At 45.4% G+C, this 25232-nt stretch overlaps 1 long non-coding RNA gene across 2 annotated transcripts; it reads right to left on the bottom strand.

Annotated features, from left to right (window-relative positions):
* Positions 1-6259: 6259 nt before the first annotated feature.
* Positions 6260-21276, bottom strand: LOC310899676. Of its 2 annotated transcripts, XR_014584480.1 has the most exons (7): positions 20543-21276; positions 18802-18908; positions 17239-17344; positions 16880-16939; positions 11202-11424; positions 10547-10638; positions 6260-7697 (listed from the first exon to the last, which is right to left on the bottom strand). It is a non-coding gene; the product is annotated as an uncharacterized lncRNA (long non-coding RNA). The 2 variants fall into 2 exon arrangements; XR_014584481.1 differs by lacking the exon at positions 16880-16939.
* Between the last annotated feature and the right edge of the window lie 3956 nt (positions 21277-25232).

Raw genomic sequence — 25232 nt, 5'->3', positions numbered from 1 at the left:
CTGTTCTCTGCCTCGTCTTCCAAGGTACCGCTCTGTACCTTTCGTTTATTGCTTTTTCATCCTGAAAATCTTCTATTAAATTCAATGTATTGATACATTACACATCATATTAACCATGCTTCTGTGCAGCATTCCTAAATTATCATGGGACAGCTCTAAATCCATCACAGCATCTTAGCTGTAAAAGAAAAGGGAGAACAATACTTTACATGGTAGGAATGAGCGGCAATTATCTCCACGTCTATTTTTGGTGGTGTCAGAAGAACAAAAGATGTATTTTGCACAAGAAGAACAGACTAAAACAAACACCAGTGACAGTAATTGCTCTCACTTGTTTTATTCTTGTTGTTGCAGCGTGTTTTTTTTATACGCCGCCACTTTCATCAGCCTTTAATTGCTGGCATGGGTCCTCAGCTGCCGAATTACCTGTCTCATCGTGCTGCTGAGGGCTGTTACACCGTTTGCCTGAAGGTCTGCCCTCGATGCCCAAAAGGCTCCGTGCACAGAGCACCTCTGTGTTGCTGCAGAAACGGCAGAAGCCAGGCGTTGAGGGGGGCCAGGTGGGTAAAGCAGGGAAGAGGCAGGGCTGGATGGAAGGTCTTTGAGTTTCATCCAGCTTTCTCCTGCTTTAGTTTCAGGTTCATGACATCCTGGTGGTGTAATTTACCCAGAACTCACGGACAGATACAGAGCTAATAGGAATTTTATCTAAGTTTATTTTCTGCTAGCCTGTTTCAGACAAGGGACTTGACCCACAATCTGATGAAGCTTTGATGAATGCACTAATCACCCTCCATTTGCTGTTCAAAGATAGCAGTTTCTTAGTTATTCTTTTCTTTCCTACCTGAATCAAAGACTGCTTGGGTCACTCACTTTGGTATCCTTACGGCCAGTTTGCAGCACAGCAGCGGGGGGGCTGCCCTCTGCTCACCCAGCCTGAGGGCCTGGCCAACATCTCAGCTCCCTGCCCTGGGTGTCCTCCTTTGGACATGAAGCCACAGAGTGAAGGGTTTGGTGAATGCCAAGTTACCTCCAGGACATGAAACTGTAGATTCAGGGCATCACTAGGGTACGCACAGAGCCTGGGTGTGCTCCTGGGTCAGTTCACATCCTGTGTCTACAGTTCCATGCCATTTCTAGAACAAGAACCCTAGCAAGAGCAAGGTCTAGCTGCTGGTTTCAGATCAAGCATCTCATTTTTCCGCTTTATTTCCAATAAAAGCGTTCATCCTTTTGTATTGAACATGTCAGCAAAGCCAGGAGAGGCAAAACACAGATGCCCAAGAACATTGTGTCTGATTTGAGAAGGAAAAAAACAAACAAACAAACAAAATAAACAAAAGAGGTATTGTAAATTAGCTGTTGTGGTGGGAATATTTTAGTAAGAGCGGAGTGCCGAACTGTCAGAAGGCGGCCCCCACCCACACTCGGGTGAGGATGTGCTGCTGTGCCCCAGCACAGCGACTGGCTGTCCCTGGGATGGAAAATATTTCAGTACTTTGCTTTGAAAACACGCAGGGATGTTAACATTTCACTGGAGATGATGTGCATTATCTGCCGTAATCAACAAAACGCACCCGTGGATGAGTCAAACGTGACATTTAGTCTGTGCTTCACAATGACAGGGGAAAAAGATCCCCACACATACAGCTCCTCTCTCATGCAGCAGAACCACACAGACCCCATTCGGGTTGTTTCCTACACGCGCTCTCAAAATAGGGTTTACATCAGATCCAGAACAGCGTGTGGGCCGAGAATTGAATTTCTTCCTTTAAGGTTAAATCTGGGCGAGCATGACACCATCTGTGTACCTTGCCCATTTTACATGAGAACACGCCGCGTGTTTGCCAACGTTTTGAGCACTGTGTAGCACGACTGTATGGGCAGAGCCAGGAGAAAAGAGTGGTTCTGGGAACCACAGCGTTGTATACCAAGCTCGTTAAAGCAGGTGAATAGTACTTGCCCGAAATGTTACTTCCTTATAAAAGATAAGAGTTTCTTTAAGCAGAATTCAAAATCAAACCACACTGCAATAATACTTTCAAGCAACTTTATGTCTATAAAGACATCTGGTATTATTGGAGGCTGAATAGCGAAAGGCAAAGATTGATAAAGATGCTGTCATTCATTACTTTCAAATAATTTAAAAGTCCCTGATAAGATCAGACATGCAAAGTAAATGGTTGGCAGTCTGAAAAGTCAGTGTTCAGAGGCTAGCAGTGTAAGCTGCATTCCTAGTCATGGATAAATCACGTCTGCTGTAAGAGCTTCATTAAATTCCAGGTACACCATCCATCCTGGTTCTGCATGCCATGCATCTGCTCCTCTTCTAGTCTGCTTTGGAAAGGGCAGGAGCTGAAAGCATCCAGCCCGGGCAGGGGCCAAACATCCCTTTTTGGTGAATCTGGTGGCACTGCCTGCTGGCTTTGGGCTCAGCTTTACATCATTTGGGAATGAATCGGTCAACTCGTTGGTCCTCCTGCTCCCCAGCAAGGGCAGGACAGTATGGGGCAGGTTGCTTAGTGCCTGTTGTTTCGCCTAGAGGCTGGTGGAGGGCTGGGGTTTGGGTTTCAGATACATGGGGCAGAAGGGGAGCAGTTCGGCTGCGTATTGACTGCTTGGACGAAGACACTTTTCTTGTATATAGGGTTATAAATTGTGATTTCATTAACTTATTTCTAACTACAGCCCTCAGCACAAATGAAAACCTTCCTGATGTGTTAAGAAACAAGTCGTACCCACCTCCCTGGAAGGCAAAGCCCAGTGCCAGCAGGATAACACGGAGACGGGTTGAACCAGTTCAGCACGGCTGAACTTCTGAACCGGAGCTGGATCGCTTCCCACCGCTTTGAAGCATGGAAGGACGCAGCCGCATGACTTTCCACACCAAACCACATAAAACTGCCCTTAAAGTCAGCATCTGGAGACTGCTTTGACCTGGGGTGCTGACCAGGACAGAGGAGCTGTGTCTGGGAGCAGCAGCCGGGTGACAAGGCAGAGGAGGAAACCTAAAGCTGTGGTGCAATGACGGTGTCGGTGGGGACAACAGGAGGGTGGGGAAGGTTGAATGATCTGTAGTGCTGGTGTCTGGAAAGTCGTCAAAGCCCTTATCTGATGGGCGAGAGGGAGATGAGTGAATATGGCTTTGATGCACAGCCTTGATCCCTCCTAGCAAATGTCAGTAGAGCCAACAAGAGTGCTTTGTGTGTAAATGCCTAAAATCAACTTCCCTTAGTATCTGAAGGGTGTAAGTGGTGGAGAACGGGCTGGTTCCCGGAGCTCTGTCAGGACTTCCCTCGCCACGCACGGCCCAGTCACATGTGAGCACTTTGCATCGCCAGCCCAGTAGCTCCAAGTTGTGCTGGCATCTAAGGCTTGAGGCAATGCTGAGGTTGTCCAGGGGCAATGGCACAGGTGGAGTAATTTACCCCGTGCTCCCTCTTTGGAGAGGACAGAGATGCCTCTGACTTCACGGCCCCTCAGAGGTTTGGCTTTAGGGCCTCTGGAAGGCCCTTCCCCGCAGAAGGGTATTTAATGACTGCTTTCTAGAATAGAAACCTGAAGACTTCAAAGGCCCCTCCAGCTTTCCATGGTGAAGCCTTCATTTAGGTTGTTTAGTCGTGAAGATTAGATCTGGGGTTTCCTCCAATAACCTACTACATCATAATTTACTTCCATTACTAATACTCCAACAGATTTCAATGACCTTCGTGAAAATAAAATCAGACTAGACTGACATATTTGTTTTAGAAGATGCTAATCAATATCTATTTTGTTAGCCAATATGGTTATGTCCCCTGTTATTGTGATTTATTTCATTTTTGTTGACCAAAGGTGGTTGAATGGGCGATAACAGTACTGCAAGTGGCAAGGGTTAATAAATTCAGATGAGGTTGTCATCTTATTACCAGAGTGCAGGAAGTGAAGCACAGCCATTTAATTAACCTAGTCGCAATGAATTTCATGCAACACGCAGTTAACACTCCATCTATTAAAACTGCGAAGCAGATGGTAGTGAGCAGTTTTGTCTGCCGTAAATAGGGTACCAATTTAAATTACTTGCTGCACAGGATTTTATAGGACAAAATTATCTAGATATTAAATAGTAAGATATTTAATAATCTCTTTCTTTTAAGTCATGCATATATAAGACTCTTGGCCCATGAGTAGAAAACTCAATTATTTCCATGAAATCCCCAAAACAGAAAGCTAAAAAAAAAAAAGAAAAAGAAAACTGATGAATTGGCATTTTTTCAGAACTTCAAGGCCTCTCTGCTGGAGAATAAATACACCATTATAAAGTTTCACCCTACTTTCTCTATCTGTGTAGGAGATTTTTATTATTCACACAAATGGGTAATCTAAGTTGACTATTAAAAGACCACATTTCTCAACAGACCAGTGGTTTCTTTCTTGCTCTTGAGAAATGATTGTGATAAATATTATCAAATTTAACATTTTCCTTTTCATTTCGCACAGTTAGGGAGAATTACGTGAGCACATGACCACATGTGCTGGCCAGGGGCTATACATTAAAGGTGCTGCGGGTGCCTGACCGTGTAGCTGGTTTGCTTTCACTGCTTTCACGGTCTCTTATCCCACAGAGAGGAATGCACGCTTTAAAAAAGAAAAAAAGAAATAAAGAAACCACAAACGTGTGATATGGCTTCATATGCACATCATGATTTAGATGCTTTTGGAACTCACCAGCTCTTGTAATGATTTCACGTTATAGAATTGCTGTCCTTGTGTAAAATACAGGGTACAAATGCTTAGAAGAAGCAAAGAGGCTCTCCTAAAATCATTATTGCCTCAGGACTCTGCGAAATTCATGTGCCAGCAGAGCAGCAAATGTTTGCTTGAAATCAGAACAGTATCAGAGGAAGAAAAGCAAAGCCTGAGCCAGCAGAGCAAGTAGGTCGCTGCACCCACAGGAGCCTTCGGCTTCCCACATCCAAGGGAAGGGCAGAAAATTGCCTTTTAGCTCCTTCAGAGAATACAAATCTGATGGACCAACCTCTTTCGGCATTCTCCTTCTCCCTTCGAAGACAGAGGCTTGACAACAAGGCTCCGCTGCTGGTGAATAAGGTTCATTAAGCCCGCAGAAAGCTAGAGGGTGTGCATTCATTTATTTGAATGACTCTCCGAGACTCCTTTATTTGAATGACTTTTTCCTCGGAGAGGCAGAAGGCAAGTGTGTCCTTTGTCACCTCCTCTGATTGCTCTGTCCACTGAACCGCTAGCAATAGCTATCAGAAAGTCTCCAGAGATTCAAGGCATCACAATCCATGACAAAGGACATAAATTGCTCTTTTCACAGATGACATCCTGCTTTATCTCAGTAAAACACAAATCTCTGTTCAACGCCTAAAGAAGTCCTGGAGCATTACTTCACTGGATCCGAGCTTCATGTAAATATGACTAAATCAGAGGTGATTCTTACACAATCGCCCTGACAGGATTATTTTTTTTTTCATTTTCTATGCCGCTGACCCCCAGGCAAATTCAACTATGTGTTGCTATCAACCCCACCCTATTTAAGCAAGCTGCTGTAGTCCTTTTTTAATCCTTCATATCAAGGTCTGTTAATGACAAGAAAAGCTTTGGTTGCTCCTGTACATAGGGACCCAGTTTTGGTTTGTCTTTATCAAAAATGAATCCTGTGCAGTACTAAGCAACAGGTAGCATGCAAAAGAAATCAAGACTCAACTTTATGAAGCTCAATAAAAAATAAAAATACAATAAAGAAGGCTTAACCCTTTCATTAGTGGGTAGTTCTACTCATGAAGAGCTCCCAGCCTTCTGCTCAAGGAGCCATGGGAACACCGGACTACACCTTATCCATCATGGCTGGTTTGTGACAAAGGCTTATGGACTCCCTGAGGAGTAGAGGAAGATCTGGAGACCACCAGGCTCCTATGAAAAAAGGCCAGTCACATTACCTTTGTGCAGCCACGCTCCCCTCCAGGCTCCCACAGGACACCACAGCGGCATGGCACGGTGCTTACAAGACAGGAAGGAGAGGACTGATGAAGACAACGTGATCTTTGTTCAAGATCATAACCTAACAGACTATGAACATTACAAAACTAAATTTTATTCCATTTCTTTTTAAACATTCTATGAGCTGTTTTCTTCCTAGCCATTACCACTGAAGAAGAAACAGATGGACAGACAGCCAGGGGGAGGAGATAACATCCTAAGTCACAGGAGCTCCCACTGCTGCAAGTGGGGTCTCCACCCTACTTCGCTCAGAAAAATAATTAACTAATTAATTAAAAATTAAAAACGCATGCTAATACCACAAGTTTGAGAGTGGCAGCTTTTAAGCTGCTACAAATTACTGTTACTCCATGGATACCAAAGCACATCGGTATCCACAGCTTGAGAATATCCCCTTCTTAAAACATTTTTAGTAGGGTTTCCTCTGAAAACCTTTTAAAACTTGGAAGATGCTACTGAAAGACTATAAAATAGATAAAAATATTGATAAGGTATTGATGAATATTCATTGCGTGTTGATATTGATTGGATATTGATTGGATATTGATGCATTTGGTAAGACAAGTCAACATTATTGGTTAGTCTGAGATGCTGAGGCACTTTGTAGCAAAGTAACCAGCCTGGGCCAACTTGAGATGTCAAAATCAGCACTAGAAAAAATCCCTGTCTCCTGTCTGCCAAGCCAGTGCTTTATCAGCAAAGTGCATTGCTCTTTGGTATATTCATTTATAATGCAGATTAGGTGGATGAGAGGGAAATTTAATCATTTAGAATGACTAATAACTATGCTAATGTCTTCAGATAAAATAAGCATTCACATATGCTGAAAGCCTTTATAGTGTAATAAACTTCTGTTATCTTTTGAGGCGTGCAGTACTTTGATTTTTGTATACCAACTCCTCTTTATTTCAAGTGCAATAAAAACATATTTCATAAAAGGATTGAGAAGCTAGCAACTGCTGAACCCCTTATCAGTAATGCTTATACAAAGTGCTGACAAACTACTCAAAATCGTGGGCTTGGTGGGTTTTTTTTTGGTTGGTTGGGGTTTTTTGCTGTCTGACAAAATGGGTCAGAACAGCTCAAAGAGTTGGACTCCAGAAGTGACAAAGAGCTGTGAAAGTACTGATTTCAGTGAGTTTGAGAGCTGGGTGGACAGGTTCACAAATCCCCATGGAAGTTATTATTATCATTTACACAACTCTCCTTTCGTGCCTCTGGCCAAACACCCACTTTGATCCCCTCTCTAAATTCCTATTGGCATTCCCCAGAGCACAGACACACTTTGGTGTCAGGAACTACACGACATTTCAACAATTTTTCTCTGCTGTTGCAGGTGCCACAGGCCAGTGATCATGTCAGACACTCGGAGACTTCCCTGTGCCTGCAATTTCTTTGCTACAGTCCCCACGCTGCAGCCACAGATCCCAAAGTCACTGTGGCTGAGGTGTAGATGTAGCTGACTGTGTTAGGAGGCAGACTGCTTTCCTTTGAAGAAATCCCAGGTGATGCTGCTCCAGGATGCAGGCTGCCAGTCCCCATGCCCAGCAGCTTGCTCCGTTGGGGCTCAGCCTGTCACTCCACTGGGAAAAACGTGATGCTGTGCTTTGCTGCTGTGCTGCCACTCGCCGTGTTGTGGTTCTTCTGTGTGGAGCTCTCCAAAAAGTAAGTGAGGAGGCAGGGGAGAAAATAATCTGTGGGGGAAACAAAAAGAAGAAGCTATTGCCACCATTAATATCAACCCACGATGGAAAAGCATCAAGTTGGTTTGGAGAAAATCAATAGTTTAGATAAGAAAAAAAGATATATACATATATAAACTACAGTAATATTGTTTGTATGATCCTTTTCCCTTAAGAAAAAATGTAATATTAAAAATACCTAGCCTATAAAAAGAAAAACCCCTGAGAAGTGACATTAACATATTAAACATGTCCTCAGAAACACTGGAAGGTTTGGGGGGTTGGTTTTCCTTTTTAATGAAACAATGAAGGATAGGTAAAATAAAAAATAATAAAAAAATAATAAAAAAGCAGAAAGGGATGGTGCCTCATACCAGTGAGAGCAGAAGCCTCACTGAAACCACTGGAAGAGGAACATCCCCTAAACGAGGGAGCGGGGCCCTACTGAAGGAAGATGATAGAAGGAAGCCCGAATGGGAAAATGCAGATCTTAGACAGTTTGTCAGGCGAAATTGCCTGTATGTTCACATCTCCGTGGTGATGCACAGGTTGTATTTGGTACTTGAAATTTTGTCATTTGCACTCCACTAAGTATTCGTCTGTGAGAACCCGTGCTTAAATTGCACGATTAATCAGTCATGCTGGAAAGAAGCGCTGCAGAAAGGAGACGAAGTGACTGACAGTCTCTCTTTAAATATGCACTGTTGATATTTTCTAAGCTAACCTAGTTTATAAAAGATAATTTGGAGGAGGAGGGAGGGCTGCAGAAAGATGCCTTCACGTAGACTTGGCAGCCTCCCTTTTTTATGTCCCTAAAGCTGCATGTGGGTGCATTTCAGTCCCTCCACTGCCTCCAGGTTTAGCTGCAGGGAGCTGAAGCTGGTGCTGATGCCACCACAGATGCCTTCCTCACTCCGAATGGGACTTTTGCTTCTTGGGGCTTTTGATGTATCATTTGCTATCCCAGCCTGTGTGCTTGCATATTATCTGGTAACCTTACAGTTTTGAAATCCAGACTTTCCAATGGCTGTGTTCTCCACGCAGAAGAACTGTGTAAAATAAAGGGTAAGGGGAGAATATGCAGGATTTAACATTTCCCTGCAGTCATGGAAATAACCAGCAGGGAAGATGGCACTCACGGGCAGCAGGCAAGCTGCTGTAGGAGCGTGTGTGCAGCCTGTCCTGCTGCATGGGTGAAGCTTTCAGCAGAGACCTGGGTCCCCTGCCTCGCTCTGGCACAGCCTCGCTGGACGAGCAAAGACAACAGCAGTCCGCATCTGCTTCCTTTGGCTCCTTGGCAGAAAAGTTATATATAAATGAAAGGTTGGAGCATTTAGGAGGAACATTTCCTTATCTTTTAATTAAGAACGTTATAGAGGTGGTTTGTGTTGTGTTTTCTTTTCATTTTGCAAGGTGCGTAGAGTGGTAGATCTTTCCAGTCTAGCCTCTTATAGGCCAGTCATGCGATATGCCATGAGAGCCATGAAAGACATTCAAATTATCTCTTCTGAGCCCTTTTTATTCTTATTTTAGTTTCAGTGGAATTGGGTCTGTTCCATATGTCCTCATTCACTACAGGGTGCTTTTCTCGTCCAAGGAGTGGCTCGGTTTGATCAAGATGTTCCTGACCTCCTTTGTGAAACCAAGTATTGACTCAGTGTGTGAGGAAGAGTCTGCCTAGCAGAGCGTCCAACCCAAATCCTTTTTTTTTTAAAAAAAAAAAAAAAGAAAAAGAATGATTTTATACAGATTCTATTCAAAGTAAGCAAGCAAAAAAAGACATTACACAATTTCCTATTACATAGGCATTTAATCTTCTGTTACCTGATTAAAATTTTAATCAGAAAAAAAACACTTCTGAAATAAGAACACTATCATGTATCTTTAACAGTCTTGGGCTTCTATCAGTATGAAAATAAAAGGTGCCAGAACAGTAACAGTAAGAGTGGGTAGCTCTTGTTTTTGGCTCTGGGTGTGTGAAAAAATGTATGTTGCTATTATCTGCTTGTTACTATTCTCTATTCACAGGCAGGGAAACAGGCAAAAGTTTTGCACCATCCTAACTGAGTGAATGTTACAAAGGTGTATCACTAGGTCATCAGCTCAACCCTTTTTTAACAGCTGTAATTTCTGCAAAGCTATGCCTCAAATGGTTAAAAAAAAAAAAAAAGTGAGCTATATATGGGGCATCCTCAATAAAGAGCCATAAAGATGTTGGCTAGAACACAGCCTATGACTATATTTAGATATACGACTCCCTAGATAGCGCAATCAGCCGGCTGGAGCATTAACAGTTGGTTTATGGTGCTACTATTTCCCTTTTACTTCCTCGTTCTTGTGCATGCCACACAGAGCGGACAGGTACCGGGGCTCACCGGGACAGGCGGGGTGGGGACGTTGTGCTGGGTAGGTGACAGCACACGGGCTCAGGGTGACACAGTGCCCGCATTGTGCCGCACTCTTCCTGCTCAAGGAAACCCTGGGTGAGCGCGCTCCTTCCTCCTCCGGCCCTACAGAGCTGCGTGGTGACACCAAATCCTTTTCACGGGGCTCTTTCGCCTGGATGACTTCCAGTGGAAGCCAACAGGTGCTTGCAGGACTGAAGGCTCGTAAAACGCAGGGTGTTTTAGGTCAGACCAGACCATCTGATCAACAAAAGTAGGCAATTTTTCCCTACAGCCTGGCCCTGAGGGCATCACGAGGGCTATGTGCCCAACACTCCCCTCTGCGGACATGTTGTGAAGCTGGCTTGGCAAGGGGAAAGGCAAAGCCGCACCCTGAAATAGCTGTAGCAAACTATTCTCCCTATTCCTCTGTGAAAAGTAAGGGGAAAAGACATTCTCCTTCTTGCCTCCATCTACCTGAGCCAGCCGTCTGTGCTACACAGATCTGCGTACGCCTGATGCTGGGTTGACAACACGTGTACCGCCATCGCCTGCCATAAAATCAGCCCCTGAAAAAAAACAGAAAAAATCACAGCTTTGGCCAACTTCCAGCCATCAGCAAAAACCACCAGCGTGGACACCCTCGAGCAGCGCAGCCACGTCGGCAGCTGTGGGCCCTGGGCCGCTGCCCGCAGCTCCCGGTGCCTCCTGCCAGTGCGCGGGCCCAGCAGACGCGGCCTCGCTGCAGCTGCAATCCACAAAAAGTCCAAGGGAAAAACTTCCTGGCACGCACGGACGGGCTCTGCCTCGCCTGTGGCAATGGACACGGGAGTTAGTTTGTCGGAAACAGCGAGCAGCAGCGCTTTTTTGGATGAGGAGCTGGAAGCAGAGAGGCCACGTGCTCTGTTTCTCAGCTTGAGCATCCTATGTTAACGCTGCTTTGATAGGGGGAAAACACAAAGCGTGCCTAAAGCCTGGCAAATGAGGCAGGATATTTCCCAAAAACGTACATGAGGAGGAGGTATTTTGCGGGGGTGTCCAGCCTCATGGCTGTGCGCTCACCAAGGGGGGTGAGGAAGGGTTCCTCCTGGCACAGCCCTGCAAACACAGGGCAGATCAGGAGTTCATTTACCTTCTTGTGCAAAGCAAGCAGGCTTGGCCATTGTTCGAGGCGATATCATACACTGCTACGGATGGATCCGTGGCGTACTCTCCTGCTTTAATTTCTGCTGCAATGAATTTCCAGGAATACGGGGAGTTGTGTTAACGTTGGAGCCACGGCAGGATCCTCTGAGTTGCTTGTCCCAGTTGTTAAACGGAGGGGCTGAGGATGCTTTCTGCCTTGTTTTCTGCAGCTGATTTTAAATGTAGGAGATGCACGTGATTAAAATAAAGTGCCTAGTACGCGGAGATCATATTTTAACCTCAGGGTGTGTGAGAGAGACAGGCAGAATGAATTAGTTTCTGAATCAGTTTCTGAATTAGTGTTTGTAACAGCCCTACAAACACTTAGACAAATTCATAGTCAAAAGGATAGTGTCAACATTTTATCTAAAAGCCTCTTTAAGGAGTTTCGTTGCCTTATGTTGAAAATCTAATCTTTAAAAAAGCTGATATCTAAGAGTTTGGCTTAATTCTCAAATGTGTCAATTAATATTTTCCTTCATTTGACCTATTTATCTTAAAACATTTATAATCTGTTGGGGAGACGTCCATATCTAAATGTCCAATTTGGTTTGTTTGTTTTTTAAATCTGCCGTTCTCTTGCCAAGAAATTAAACAAACAGATGTCACTCTTTTTGAGGGGCTCCATTAAATACAATGTCTTACGCACCATCTGCTGGAGCTGCAGCAGCAATTAACAGATACACGCTATTCCCAGAGCAGAGCTGACATCAATTGATGATGCCAGGATACTGGTAATTTCTCCTTCCCGCTCCTCACCCTCCCTCCTCCAACCCCCCTAAGTACCTACAACGCGATATTTCTGTGTAAAGGTCTGGGTCTGCTGAGAAAAATAAAAAATAAAAAGGAATGGGAGATATTCTTTGTCTTTCAGACTGTGACGGATGGAAGACCGTTCTAGTCATCACAGTTTTTAAATGAACAGAGAGCTTGTTCAACAACAGTGACTGAGCCAATGCAAAGCCAACAGTGAGTGAAGTCCATCCTGCGTATTTTGGTCCTGGGCTCCTCCATGGTGGTGCACAGCAAACCTGAAGACCCTTCACTTCTGTGCTGATGTTTCAAATACACTCAGGTAGGAAGCCATTGAAAATTGCTGCCTCTGAGTGGGACACTTTGATACTGAGCTTGAAATATCACCATGCATCATGAGTGCTAGGCGTCATTCACATACCCTGACGGTGCAGCGAACAGCTTTGTAGCAGCAAAAACTTTTGGAGACTGAGGCTTTTATTGGGAAATGGCGTTCTTCATAGGGTCACATGGAGCTCACAGGTTCACTTTATTGACCGGGGTGCCAGCCTGCAGCCTACAACCCAGCTCTTCCTCTTAGCTGAGTGGGTTGACTACTTACCCTAGAAAAGAAAAGTTCCCCTGGTCTTGTCCTCAGTGTCTGTGGCCATACTACTGTGACTATTCATGGACTTTCAGGCCAGACTGATTGTTATACTCTGCCTCCTCCCAGCCCCTTCCTGGCAGAAGTGGATATCCAGGGGCTTCTCAAGACACCAGGAGGCTCTTTAAGGCACTAAGAGGTAATTACAAACATCTCAGTGTACCTGAGGTGCCAGGTTTCCTTTCAAATTAACACAGAAAGTCCCCTTCTGAATATATTGGACTGCCTATTCCCATAGCTAATGACAATGCATCCTCCATGCATCCTCGTGACCTTCTCCCCAAGAATTCACTGCAAAAGTCTTCAGAAGAATGGAAATCGTGCCCAGGGCAGGGAGATGCTGTTTATACTGTAGGTCATAATTACACTCCTGCATTTCGGTACTGTTTTCAATAAATTGTTTGGATTGCTGCATTGGTCAAAGGATTTCTTTGCCTCCATTTGTCAATCCTGCCTTCAAGAAACATAGTTTCCTCTCTGAAGCATGTAAGAAATAAAGTGATCTCACGGTTTAGCATCTCAAATGCTTGCCCTGACCATGGCTGAAAATGGATCCGTGCCCCTGTGGCATCTGTGAGCCAGCACTGCAGCTCTGGGGGCAGACACTAAGTGCAGAAAAATTAAGTCTGACAGGTGATTTTGATGGAACTGATGCCATAACCCAGCTCCTGATATTTAGGCCTTCCTTATCCTGAGATATAATAATTGGTGGGGGACAGGTTAACTACTGTATTTGCATATTGTAGCCAGTTCGGGATAGACAGCTGTGCATTATTTTGAAAATGAAAATTTCCACCCTGACAATAAATCTGTATAGTAATTATCCTTATTGCTCTGTATGGTGGCCATCTGCAAAGGCGATCTGAACTAAAAAAGGGTGTCTCGTAAATCAGATACGATCTAAATTCTTCCAATAGTTTGTAAATCTGTCCAGGGTTTAGAGATTAATTGAAGTAGACAGCTTAATACATTAGCCTTTCACCTCTGTGGACCTGGGTTCAAGAGCTGGCTTCAGTCAAGAAGTGGAAATTTCATCATCATTGTTTAAGGACGTGGCTGACCATGTAAAGTCTGCAGTGCGAAGGAGCACACAGCAAGCCCACAGCCATTGATGTGCAGCCCACCTGGTAACCTGCTGGTACTGCTCACAGCTCTCGGTCCTCTTAGTGAGGGTTTGCTTTGAGGGTCGTAAGCATCTTTGCTGCTGCTATCTTACCGTGGGGACACTCATGTAAGAACAAAGTCAGTTACCTGAGGAACATCAAGGGTGGCCCCGTGTGAACACTGGATAGAGCACCCTGAAGGATTTTTTTTCCTAAAAAAAGCAATCCAGGTCATTGAAGGAATTGCACGGATACTGGGACAGATGAAGACAGGAGAGGACATCCGTGTCAGCCTTTTTGCAGTCCCCATCAGCCTGATGGAAGGTCTCATTCATTGTCACACCTCATAGTCCCACCCCACTGCTCACCCATACCCATGTGCACACGTTAACTGCAGTCATGGTGCTGCTGGTGCAGAAGCACTGGCAGAAGCATTGCAGAAGTATTGGCAACATATCACCAGTCAGCCATTGGGGATAGGAGGTTGCAGAGGCTGCCCATCAAGAACGACACAGCTCAGCCCTGCCCACCTTGGCTTCTCTCGTCCCAGGGCTTGCCAACACAGCAACATTGCAAAGAGAAGCTGGGGTCAGCAAGTGCTTCTTAATTTCTTTTTCTGTGTCTGAACAGAATAAAAAGCAGTAGCGTGCACCAGTAAGGACCACATTTCTCCTGGTTTCCTTTGTCTGATGGAAGACAGGGACACTGCAGAGGTCCCTGATGCAGCCTCAGAGCTTTGGTGCATTTTGTCACTCAGCAGTGACCCTCAGCATCCAGTCCTTGATGACAGGGAGGCAAAGTCTGCTTTACAGGGATGCTCAGCTGCCGAAGGAGAAAAACATAGCCAGCATCCACAAAGGTGTTCAGGTGGTCAAGTAGACCCTCCGTGCCTGGCCAGCAGTGGTTGGCCCTCGCCTGGTGCCACCAAGAGGCTGCTGCCCATGGCCCTGGTTTGTCAGCAGCTCATTTACAGTGGCTTAGCACCAACTGCTAGTGGCAAAGCACGTTGTAATCTGCACCCGCATCGAGGTGGGGGAAAGGGATTGAGCAATAGCAGTGTCAGTAGCAGACATCTCTCTAGGGAGCTAACCGCTCTCTGAATCCCTATTAAATAGTTAGCACATGGTTGGGAGTCACTTGACGGGACTGTCCCTGCAAGTCTGCCCGTGTAGATTTATGGTCCTCACACCCTTAAGACCACCCTGGAGAAATACCCATCCAAACATAAAAATTACCCGTGACCCTTGGCTTTGACTTGGTGACCTCTCCCTTTCCCCCACACATGCCCTGTCTGCTTGTGATTTGTCAGCTGACTAACGAGATCGGGTGAGATCTCGCTGTAAATGGACATCTGAAAAGAAAATGTGATTCTCTGGAACCCGTAAACACACAAAAAGAACCTACCAGTATGTTTCCATGTGGGTTTCTTTGGGGTCTGCTTGGAACTAATGTCATCCTGGGGGTATTAACCTTACAAATATGCATTCCTGACTTGTGCAGGTCAGAGGTGAGATGAAAAACACACTGTGAAATCCAGTGATAGAAAGCTTAATCATTTATTTTTTGCCTCGTATCTTTTCACTTGTTCCAGCTGGTTCGAAAGCACTTGGATCCTACCAGCAAGGATTACACGACTGAAAACAAACCTTTGCCAGTGGTAGAACCAGATCAGCAGAAACAGGACAATAGTCTTTTTCATGCCACAAAAATGCAACTAAGCAGCATACAGTTTCATGTGTGCTTCCATTTTTTCCCCTCTCCTGCTTAAATTATGAAATACTATTTACTAGCAAACATTATAGTTCACTTTTTAAGGGAATTAATATGATTAAAGGGTTGGTTGGAAGTGATGATTGAAGTTCCAACTATTAAAATGCACATCAGTGTGCAGGGAAAATAAAAAGGCACTGAAATTCTTTTCAAACCCAAGCACCAGGTGCGTTAATTACATTTCATTGCATGTTGGTTTATTACTGCGGTCACTTGTGCCTTATGATCTGCATTAACACCTGCGTTCTATGGATATCTTGGTATTTCACTAAACAAGATGAATATTGGCCAGATGGTGACTCCAGTAGGAAGCATTTCACATAGATTTCCCTGCTCTGCACAGTTGCCTGTAAAGGAATCCTGAATGTCACACTAAACCAAACCAAACAAAAAAGGCACAACACTAAATCTGCGATTAACTGCCTTGACAGTATATTCGCAAAGGACCAGATGACAGTGGGATCCAGGCCCTGTGAAGTGGTCCTCGCTAATAAATATCCCGCATGGGCTACAATGACATCTTTACTGTGTGCGGTTTTGGGCACCACAACATAAGAAGGACATAAAACTATTAGAGAGTGTCCAAAGGAGAACTACAAAGATGGTGAAGGGTCTGGAGGGGAAGACGTATGAGGAAAGGACTGAGGTCCCTTGCCAGAGGCCCAGAGCAGAGCAGGCTGAGGGAAGGCCTCATGGCGGCCTGCAGCTCCCTCACGAGGGGAGCGGAGGGGCAGGCGCTGAGCTCTGCTCTCTGGGAACAGCGACAGGACCCGAGGGAACGGCATGGAGCTGGGACAGGGGAGGGTCAGGCTGGGGGTTAGGGAAAGGTTCTGCACCCAGAGGGTGGTCGGGCACTGGGACAGGCTCCCCAGGGCAGTGGTCAAGGCACCGAGCCTGCTGGAGCTCAAGAAAAGTTTGGATAACGCTCTCAGACACATGGTCTGATTTTTGGGTGGTCCTGTGTATAGCCAGGAGTCGGACTCGATGATCCTTGTGGGTCCCTTCCAACTCGGGATATTCTGATTCTATGGTCATTTGTACAAAGATTTTCTCCCTGTGGGGCAACCCTGTCTGGTACAGAAATACAGTTCAATAGAAAAGTGGGTCAGCCCAGGTCTCAAACACGTAGCCCAGATGACTTGGTGGTTTTGTGTGTGTGGATTGTGTGTTTTTTGACGTTGCATATGTGACCTTTCTTCCCTAGTACAGGTTAGTTAATGTACAACAGGCGTTCAACCCCAGAGAACTGCCACGACAACAAGTTAGTACCTAAACCTGACCACCCCTGGCACCCTACCCTTTGACCAAAATAGGGAGGATTTCAGATAGGGAGGAGAGGTGGGAAGGGACACACACCTCAGTGTCCGGCTGCTACTGTCTGGCTCGTGTCTAACAGATCAGGAGTTACTTGCTGACCTGCACAAGAAAATGGCAACAGTGCTCAAATTCACAGTAGCATGGTATTGCACTATTACAAACTTGGTCAAACCTTCCAAAATGTGCAATTAACACCAACATTAAACCCATGTTAGCTAGAAAGCCCAGTATCATTCCAGAGGACAAGAAGCCAAAGCACACGAATTAACTGTGCTACATTTCCCCCGGTGCGCTTCCACCCAAGGCTGCCGTTTTGTTGCAGACCAATATCCCGCTCTTGGGAGAGTGTGGGCAAATCCTATTATAAGTTAAGATTAACCATCAGTCAGAGAACTTACCAGTGCAGAGATCAAATATAAAAGATGTATGTTCTGTGTCATCTGTTTAGCAACCTTAAATTAGCTCGCACGGGTGGATCGTGCTGGCCAAATGGCAGAACATGTGCTGGAAATGGAAATCAGAGTCAAAACAGAATCCTGTGGGATACCCCAAGCAATTTTAAAGCAGCTATCTTATTACCTAGGCAATTTTCAGGGACAAGAAGAATTCCAGCCTAGCCGACAGTCCTCTCTGGTCCCACCTTGGTGAAACTACTTCATTATTATTTCAGTGGTGCCTGGAGAGCCCTGCCTGACGCTCTGGATTCTCTGCAAAACCCCTCCCAACAACCCACAATAAAAGGCATCTCCTGTGATGAAGGGCTTATGGTTTAATTTAAGGCAAGACACAGCAAGTGGAAGGAACAAACAACCAGAGAGATTAACAGGGAGAGAGGGATGGAAACAGTAAAAAGCACTTGTCCCTGGAGCCCCAGTATGTGTACACATACATGCTACCTATTGATTAATGCGTGCAAGGAGGTGTCAGAAGCCCCTTAACATGAATATCAGGCACCCAGAAGGAATTAATAAAAGAAGTACAAGTATGGGTGGAGGGCTGCAGGATGGCATCCCCCATGGGATGTGCACTGGCCTGCCAGCCATGAAGGGAATCAGTGCATCCTGGACCTCTCCTGGGGGTGAAAGGAGAGTAGCTGGGGGTGGGGTGCAAGTGGTTTTAGGCCAACTTCTAAGGAAAACCAGACGTGCTGAGCCTACTTCCCCTCTTATTGCCACCCAGCATCACTGCTACAGTAATAGATTTTTCAGGCACTCATAACTCAGAAAGGATGCTCTAAAAGTGAAAAGCAATTTGCAGAGGTACTGATGGCAGCAGGATGCTTTTAGCATTTCTAGGTTTGTGTTTGCTCAGGGCCTGGGGATTCTCAAGAGGAGGCACGGTAATGCTAATGAAGTGCAAACCACTATGAAGGTGACAGCTGTAATCAAAACCCAGTGCCAGTTTGGAAGCAACATCTTAAGAAGCAAAGAAATAGTTATGAAGAGGTCACTTCAAAAAAAAAAAATCTATATATATATATATAAAAATTCCTCTGGGTCAACAACATCACGTGCATCACTCCCACAGGAGGAGATTACTCCTTGCTCCTAGCCAAGGAGCATTACATGTGGGAATTTCTCATGCAACCTTGACAATGTGTAATAAAAATTCACTTTGAAAACAGAGCATCTCTGGTGGTGCCGACATGCTTTTGACTTTGCTCTTTCCTTCAAACACCACTCGTGATGCTGAACACTCATTCTCTTGGCCTATTTGTTCCTGGCAAACAAAGAGCAAATTCCCCTGGGTACAGCAATCCATTTTTAACGCTCTGTAATTATTTAGAAAAATGTTTTGATAGGAGCAATGAAAAACTGGGGCATTTCAGGTGTCCCTGAGAAAGTTCTCAGTGCATGATGTGAAATGGGGACATAAAGACACTTTATTTATGGCACCACCAAAAATAAATAAATAAATAAATAAATAAATAAATAAATAAATAAACAAACAGAAAAGCGAACCTTTTCAGCTGTGGCATTTGAACCTCTGGATATTTGCAATTCATGGAACAGCCCCATCTGCACCTGTCACTTCCAAGTGCCAAAGGCACCACACTCCTCAGGGTCCACTGGAAAATGGTGAGGGAAGGGAGAAATAAGGACTTTGCTCCTTGAATGTTGCTAGCAGACTTCACAGCCAGCAATCAGAGTCTGGTAAACTGTCCCTTTCTGAGCAATTGTCTTCCTCTGCCCCCCCAAAATCTATGGGGCTTCATATGTTAATGTACCCTTTTGGGAAGCCCACTGATGGAAGGCATTACGGCAGAAAATGTCAGAGTCCTTCAGAGGAGCTTTGCAGCACGATGAGTTAATATGGCCCAAAGGCACATGAGGTTCATATAGACAAGGAAATGTGTCTCCTGACGTCTTCTGGCCAGCAGAGAACGTCAAGGATGAAATCTAGACACTAAACGTCAGCTCGATTTTGCAACTAGGGCATATTTCTCTTTGAAGAAGGAATGGGCAGAAAATCACCCGGCTCGAGCCTGCGCCCTCGTCCCCACGCAGCAGCCTGCACCAGCGGCTGCCAGCTTCCACACGAGTCACATGCACTGCTTTCCCTTCCCCAAATGTTACTGTTCAGCTTCTGTGACGCCGTTTTATGCCGATCTATAGGGGTTAGCCAAGCGCATCGAGAAGGTAAATGGTAGCTGTTGGGTGAAGGAGGCATTATGCAGAAGAAGGAGTTGTGGGGAGGATATAAATATGAGTGATGGAAAAGGAAAATTAAACAGAAATGAAAGCATTATAGCTCAGTTGTCCTCAAAGGACCCGTTATTTTTCAGGGACTATGTACAAGTGAAATAGAGGAAAAAACATAGCATACTCACTGCCATCTCCTGGTGGACAGAGAAACAGCCCTGTTCCTCCCTGCCCCGCCAGCTGCCCATACATCACTTTTTGTCTGTTCAGTAACTGTAGAACCACAGATTCAAATGCTGTGGTTAGGAAAGGGGACTGTTCATATTTCAGAAATGCATCACATGCAAAAAGAAGAGATTCGGGCTGCCTGGGATCCTTTGCTGAAACAAAGGGCAAAATTCCCCTGGACTCCAGTGGGAGCAGGGTCGATTCCAGTGTTGGCCGTAGAGGTTTATGGCACCTTGTCCATAGCTCCTTCTGTGACTACTGCGGCTGCAATGATGTTTTGGCCAGAATTACAGACCTGTCAGTTAGTATTTCATCTTTTACTGTCAAGTTTTTAGCCTTTATATACGATTTGTTGTTTAGAAAAATCCTCAAGTGAAATCAGAGCCTGAGGAAATTTTAAAAGAGAAAATGGAATGAGCCAAGGTGGGTAAATTGCATTGTGTTACTGGTAGATTGACACCATTTCCAGCAAAAGAAAGGTCCTGCGTCTTCATACTGATCAAAATAAATCACTATTTTCCCCATTGCGTTTCTTGCATAAAAGCATTTAATTGATGCAGAAACCAATGCAAGCAGGAAAGTGGTGCAGCACTGCAGGGCACAAGCCCAGAAGAAAACAGAGATTACCCCAGCTCCCCGAGTCAGCATCCCTCCCTACCTTTGCTCCCATTTCCCAGCTCTGGAAACGCAGTGAGAGGAGCTGAGATCAAAGCCAGGGAGGAAAGATTTGACTTTGCCCCCAAGACAGGGATTAGAGTAAAGGATATCAACACTTGCAAACGCAGTTCAGCCAAGCTGATCTGACACAGTTTTTGGAGCAGGAGCTTTTTACCCATCCTCTTTCCCACGAAGGCAGCTCGCAGGCAGCTTTGCTGGCTCCCCAAAACTGATCACTGTGCAGTTTTCAACATGGCAGTACTGGGACCGCTCGCTCCTTCTGGAAAGTGACCTTTTGGAAGGACACCGCTCCGGTGTCGGCACGACGCTGTGCTATTTTACACCTTCGGTTTTCGTGTGCATCTAACAGAGCCGCCGTTTCATCCACCTGCCGAGATCTGAGACCCCGTAACCAGTGGCACTGGGAGGGGAAATACTGTGACAGCTTTTATTTCTGGTGAAATACAACAAAGAGAGACGGAGTCAGGTGACCGGGTGTGAAAGCAGAAGGACAGAAGAAAAGTGGATTTGTGCTTGGGGAAATCTCTGAGAGCATTTTTCCAGAATTGCCTTCTCTCTCTCTTCCTGTTTTCAGTGTTTCCCTTCTGTCTACTTTAGCCCTTGGATAAAAATATAGAGAGCATTCTAAAAGAGAAGAAAAATCCTTTCTGTAGTGAGATGCAGGTTATTGATGTCTGCCTGGTTATAAAACCGAACTGAGATCTCCATCTCGGGAAAACTCCCTCATGGAGAAAATCGAGTTCCCTTCGGTCTGCTGTGGCAGGTTGGGCCACATCCCCACACCCCCAGGGGACAGTGTCGTCCCTCGGGAACCCCAGCAGGTCAGCCTCTGCCTCTTGCAGCAAGAGGCCCTGTCCAGCCCCAGCAGTGGAGCACATCCAGCCCAGCACCACTACCTGTGCAGGCCTGTACTGGTCTGTACTGGCCTGTACTGGTCTGTACGGGCCAGGTCCCCCCCGTGTCCCACCCCACGTCCTCACATGGAGCAGGGATGGTGCTGCAAGGGCTGAGCAGTGCCCACCTGCAGCGAGACGTGCACATGCACATACATGCTCGCCTTACCCCTATGATGCCTGTCGTGTAGCGACTCTTCCCTCCTCACGCTGTCTCGAGACAAAGTCATCACCCCTCGCACATCTGTCTGGGGACCAGGGCACGGTTCCTACAAACAGGCTCTTTGGGAAGTCTCTTTTCAACCAGCTTCCCCAAGGAGGACATCCACGGAGGAGTGCAGGCCTGATCCCAACCCCACCTGCCACCCCCCAGGTGCCACATGAGGCCCACCCACTGCCAGGGAGCCACGGGCCGGCCCCAGTGTGCCCATCCCCATGCCCTGCGGAGCAGCAGAGGAGATACCACGGAGGCCAGGCCACGGCTGAGGCTTGCCACGAGGAGGCTGTCCCTCGTCTCCTCTCCCTGCACACCCACCCGTTCCCAGCAAAGTGGCCTGGGGAGGTGACTTGTAGCACTGGAGCTTTTCCGATGCATGTCGTTTGGAGAGCTGGTGAGCGCATGCAGTTGTGCCAGCAGGTCTGAGAAGCTGACAGGTTTTAAGAAAGATGGAAGAAAAGTTCCCCTCCTCTGCAGCTACACCAAAGCCTCTGCCTGCAGCTTTAGAGCCAAGTGATGCCGCTGCAGTTCTGATCCGATCAGCGCTTTCCGTCCTTTTGGCTCATTTTGCACAGTTGCAATTGCTTTCGTAAACACCGGGCAGAGCTGAAGATACTGCAGGTCTTAAAAGAACAAATGATGCATTGCTAATTTCTGAGCATTACAGAGAGAGGTCACGTCTCAATTATTATGTTAAATCCTGAGACCCTCGCTCATATCACACGGTTACCCTAATTAATGCAGTTACAGCACAAGTATGATACTACAAATATATCAACTGTCTTAGTTCATCATGTAATCCATTTTACAGTTCCTGGGTTATTTGACCTTGCAAACAAAGTACTTTCTTGCCCTCATTTGTTTAGCTATTCATAAACATTTCAGAGGTCTAAGCTCATTTCTGCTGGCTCTGATGTATTTTGTTACTCCTCCTCCTTTACAGAAGGCTTTAATACTGGGTTCACAGATGTACATCTTGTAGAATATTCACAGATGTCTCTGGGCTAAGTTACAATTTTGCCAGAGCAATTAATCCGTTTGAAGAAATACGGATTTGTCTGCAAAGTTTCTCTCTGAAGGCCAGGTCAGAACCGGCAGGCATCGCGCTGGTGCAGCGCTGGGGCACCTTGTGCTCACCAGCAGCAGGTGAGGTGCTCCAGGAGCCAACATCAGCTATGTCAGAGTGGGCAGAATTCGTTGCATACAGAGAGAAAAGTTTTGCTCTCCTATTTGCTAACAGGATAGATGTGCTCAACTGAGAAGCTCGGTAGTCTTGGTCCTCAGTGATATTTTGGGCTGGCAGAACAGCGGCTCCAGCCATGCCTGCCTCTTTGGATGATTCCTGTTGGGCCAGATACACAGCGCAGGAACTTTTCAGTCTGGAGGATTTGTTTTTTTGCTGGTCAGTCAGCTCAAAGACAGCTCAATCACTGACCTGAACTGCTAGATGTTGCTAAAATACTGCTGCCGAGCAAAGGCAGGCTTCGATTTATGCAGTGAAAACAGAGTGGGTGGAAATGTCTCAGGATTCAACAGCCTGTCTGTTTCAAAACTCATCCTTGGTCCCTGTAAATTATGTTCACATTAAAAGCCAGCTTGGAGCAGCAAGAATAAATTGGGAGATTTCATCCGTCCCCCTGTCCTGTTCCATCCTCCAGCCCACATGATGCTCACATCTTTCCGTGGGATGCAGCATTTCCAGGCTTTCATGCGAGATTATTTTGTGATCCCATTTTGGGTTTCTGAGACAGTATTTTTTATCCTTCCATTTTGGGTTTCGGAGATGGAAACACAATCCGCTGCGTTCCTGTTTTTGTCGAATGAATTTGCTTTAACCAGATAGTTTGTTTAATTTACCGAAGCTTTAGCTGTAACACCTGCAAAGCACAGCCTCGTGTAATTTTCCAACAAGCAGGAGAGAATCCAGCAGGGAAATAAGTTTCCTTTTTTTCTTTTTCCCTTTTTTTTTTTTTTTTGGTGTAGCAAAGCTGCTTTTCAGTAAGGATGCCAAAAATTTCTCTGCCCAAACAGTGAGTTTAGCGTGTTTGGCTTTGGGATGTGAATATTTTTATACAGCTTCTAATCTGCTGTTATTTAGCAACACTTATTATAACAGGGTTATTTGCCTATACTACTTGGAGATTGCAGACAGCTCACAAGGATTCTCAGCAACTTTTCGTGTGCCTGTTCTTTACCAGGCACATTTGTGTTTGAAAATTGGAGAACAAATTGGGCTGGGGGATAGAAAGCCCATAACTTTCATGGCCATAAAGAAAAGCTTGAAAATATGGGCTGATCTGAAAGATTCAAAAGGCAGAAGGAAAATGAAGACTCCCACATTTATTGTATTTAACATTTTATCATTTAGGGTTGGGAATAGCTGAATTCATGAATTTTGAATGTTTGGAAGTGCTGTAGTTATAATCATAGCCTAAACCAAATGCAAGTAGCAATAATCAGATCTGTTTTCTGGAATTCATAGACAAGGAAAAAAACTGAAATTACTTTTAAATGTGCAAATGAGAGCTTTCCAAATGACCAGATGAGTAAGACAGAGAGACAGAGAGAGACAGAGAGAGAAGAATGACGCAAAATAAATTTCAACTGGGGCTGCAAACAGTTTGATCATATATTCCAGGCATGTACAACCAAAGCAGTTACAATAAACCCTGGATGCAAAAATGAAACACACGGTACAGGTCTGCACATCCAATGCTAAAAAATAAATGTGCCTTTTGACAAAGGTCTGTCTTTTTGCTGCGCTTCAAAGGCTAAACCAAAAAAATGATACACGATAAAAACAACATCTCTAAATTTTCCGAGGCTCCGAGCTGCATTTAGCTCTGCAGATGCAGCGTGCCTGCATGCAGGCCAGCCAGCTCAGGCTGCTGCTGTAAAATCTGAGCTCTCTCCTGTGCGCAGTGCTGGTCTAGCTTTGGTTTACTTATTTCGGAGATAAAATAACCTGTCAGCTGCAGAAATTAAAGGTATTTGAACTCTGCTTTCACTGTAATTAAAAATTCCTTCAGGGATGTCACGTAGGATATGCCTGGGATATATCTTTCATGCCTTCTAACTGAATGAATCTTATATGTATTAATAATTAATTCTATTGCTTTTTTTAAGCTAAGTGTTAAAACAGCTGTATTCTAACAAAATCTACATATTTTCACCGCTGTTTCAAATAAAGAACATAGAGTAGTTCCACAATGATTATATTTTCTACCTCTGGTGCTGGCATGAACCTGCCAAATCCAGCCTGAAAACCATCACCTCCAACGTACCCTCCAGAACGTGCAATCTCCAGCTCAGCAGCTCGCTCCGAAGTGACGAGCCATCGCTGAGACTCAGTTAATTGGGGAAGTTTGGCCAGCAGAGTGCTTCTGACAGCCCCACTGCCAGGCCACAGTGAAGAGAGGGAGAAAATCTGAGCATAAGCACAATTCAAACCGTTGTGAGCTTCACATTGCTCACATCTCTGGGTTGTCTCAATACACAAGAACTGTAATTCTACTAAGCCCCCAGATTTGGGCAGGTGGGAGGCCAGGTTGTGTGCTCAGCCCTCCTGGTGTCCTGGGGACTTCTCTGAGTTATACCAGGTGCTTTTTGGGGGTGATAGGGCAGCCCGTCACCCATCCAAAGGGTGGATGCACCAAAGGGGCCGTGTGGGGACAAGCTGGACCATGCCAGTGAAATCTCTTGCCTCCAATGCTTTCATAAATTGAGGATAAAAG

The sequence above is a fragment of the Anser anser genome, assembly GCF_964211835.1.
Source record: "Anser anser genome assembly, chromosome: 4".
NCBI lineage: Eukaryota > Metazoa > Chordata > Aves > Anseriformes > Anatidae > Anser > Anser anser.
This window is presented reverse-complemented; position numbering and strand designations above follow the sequence as displayed.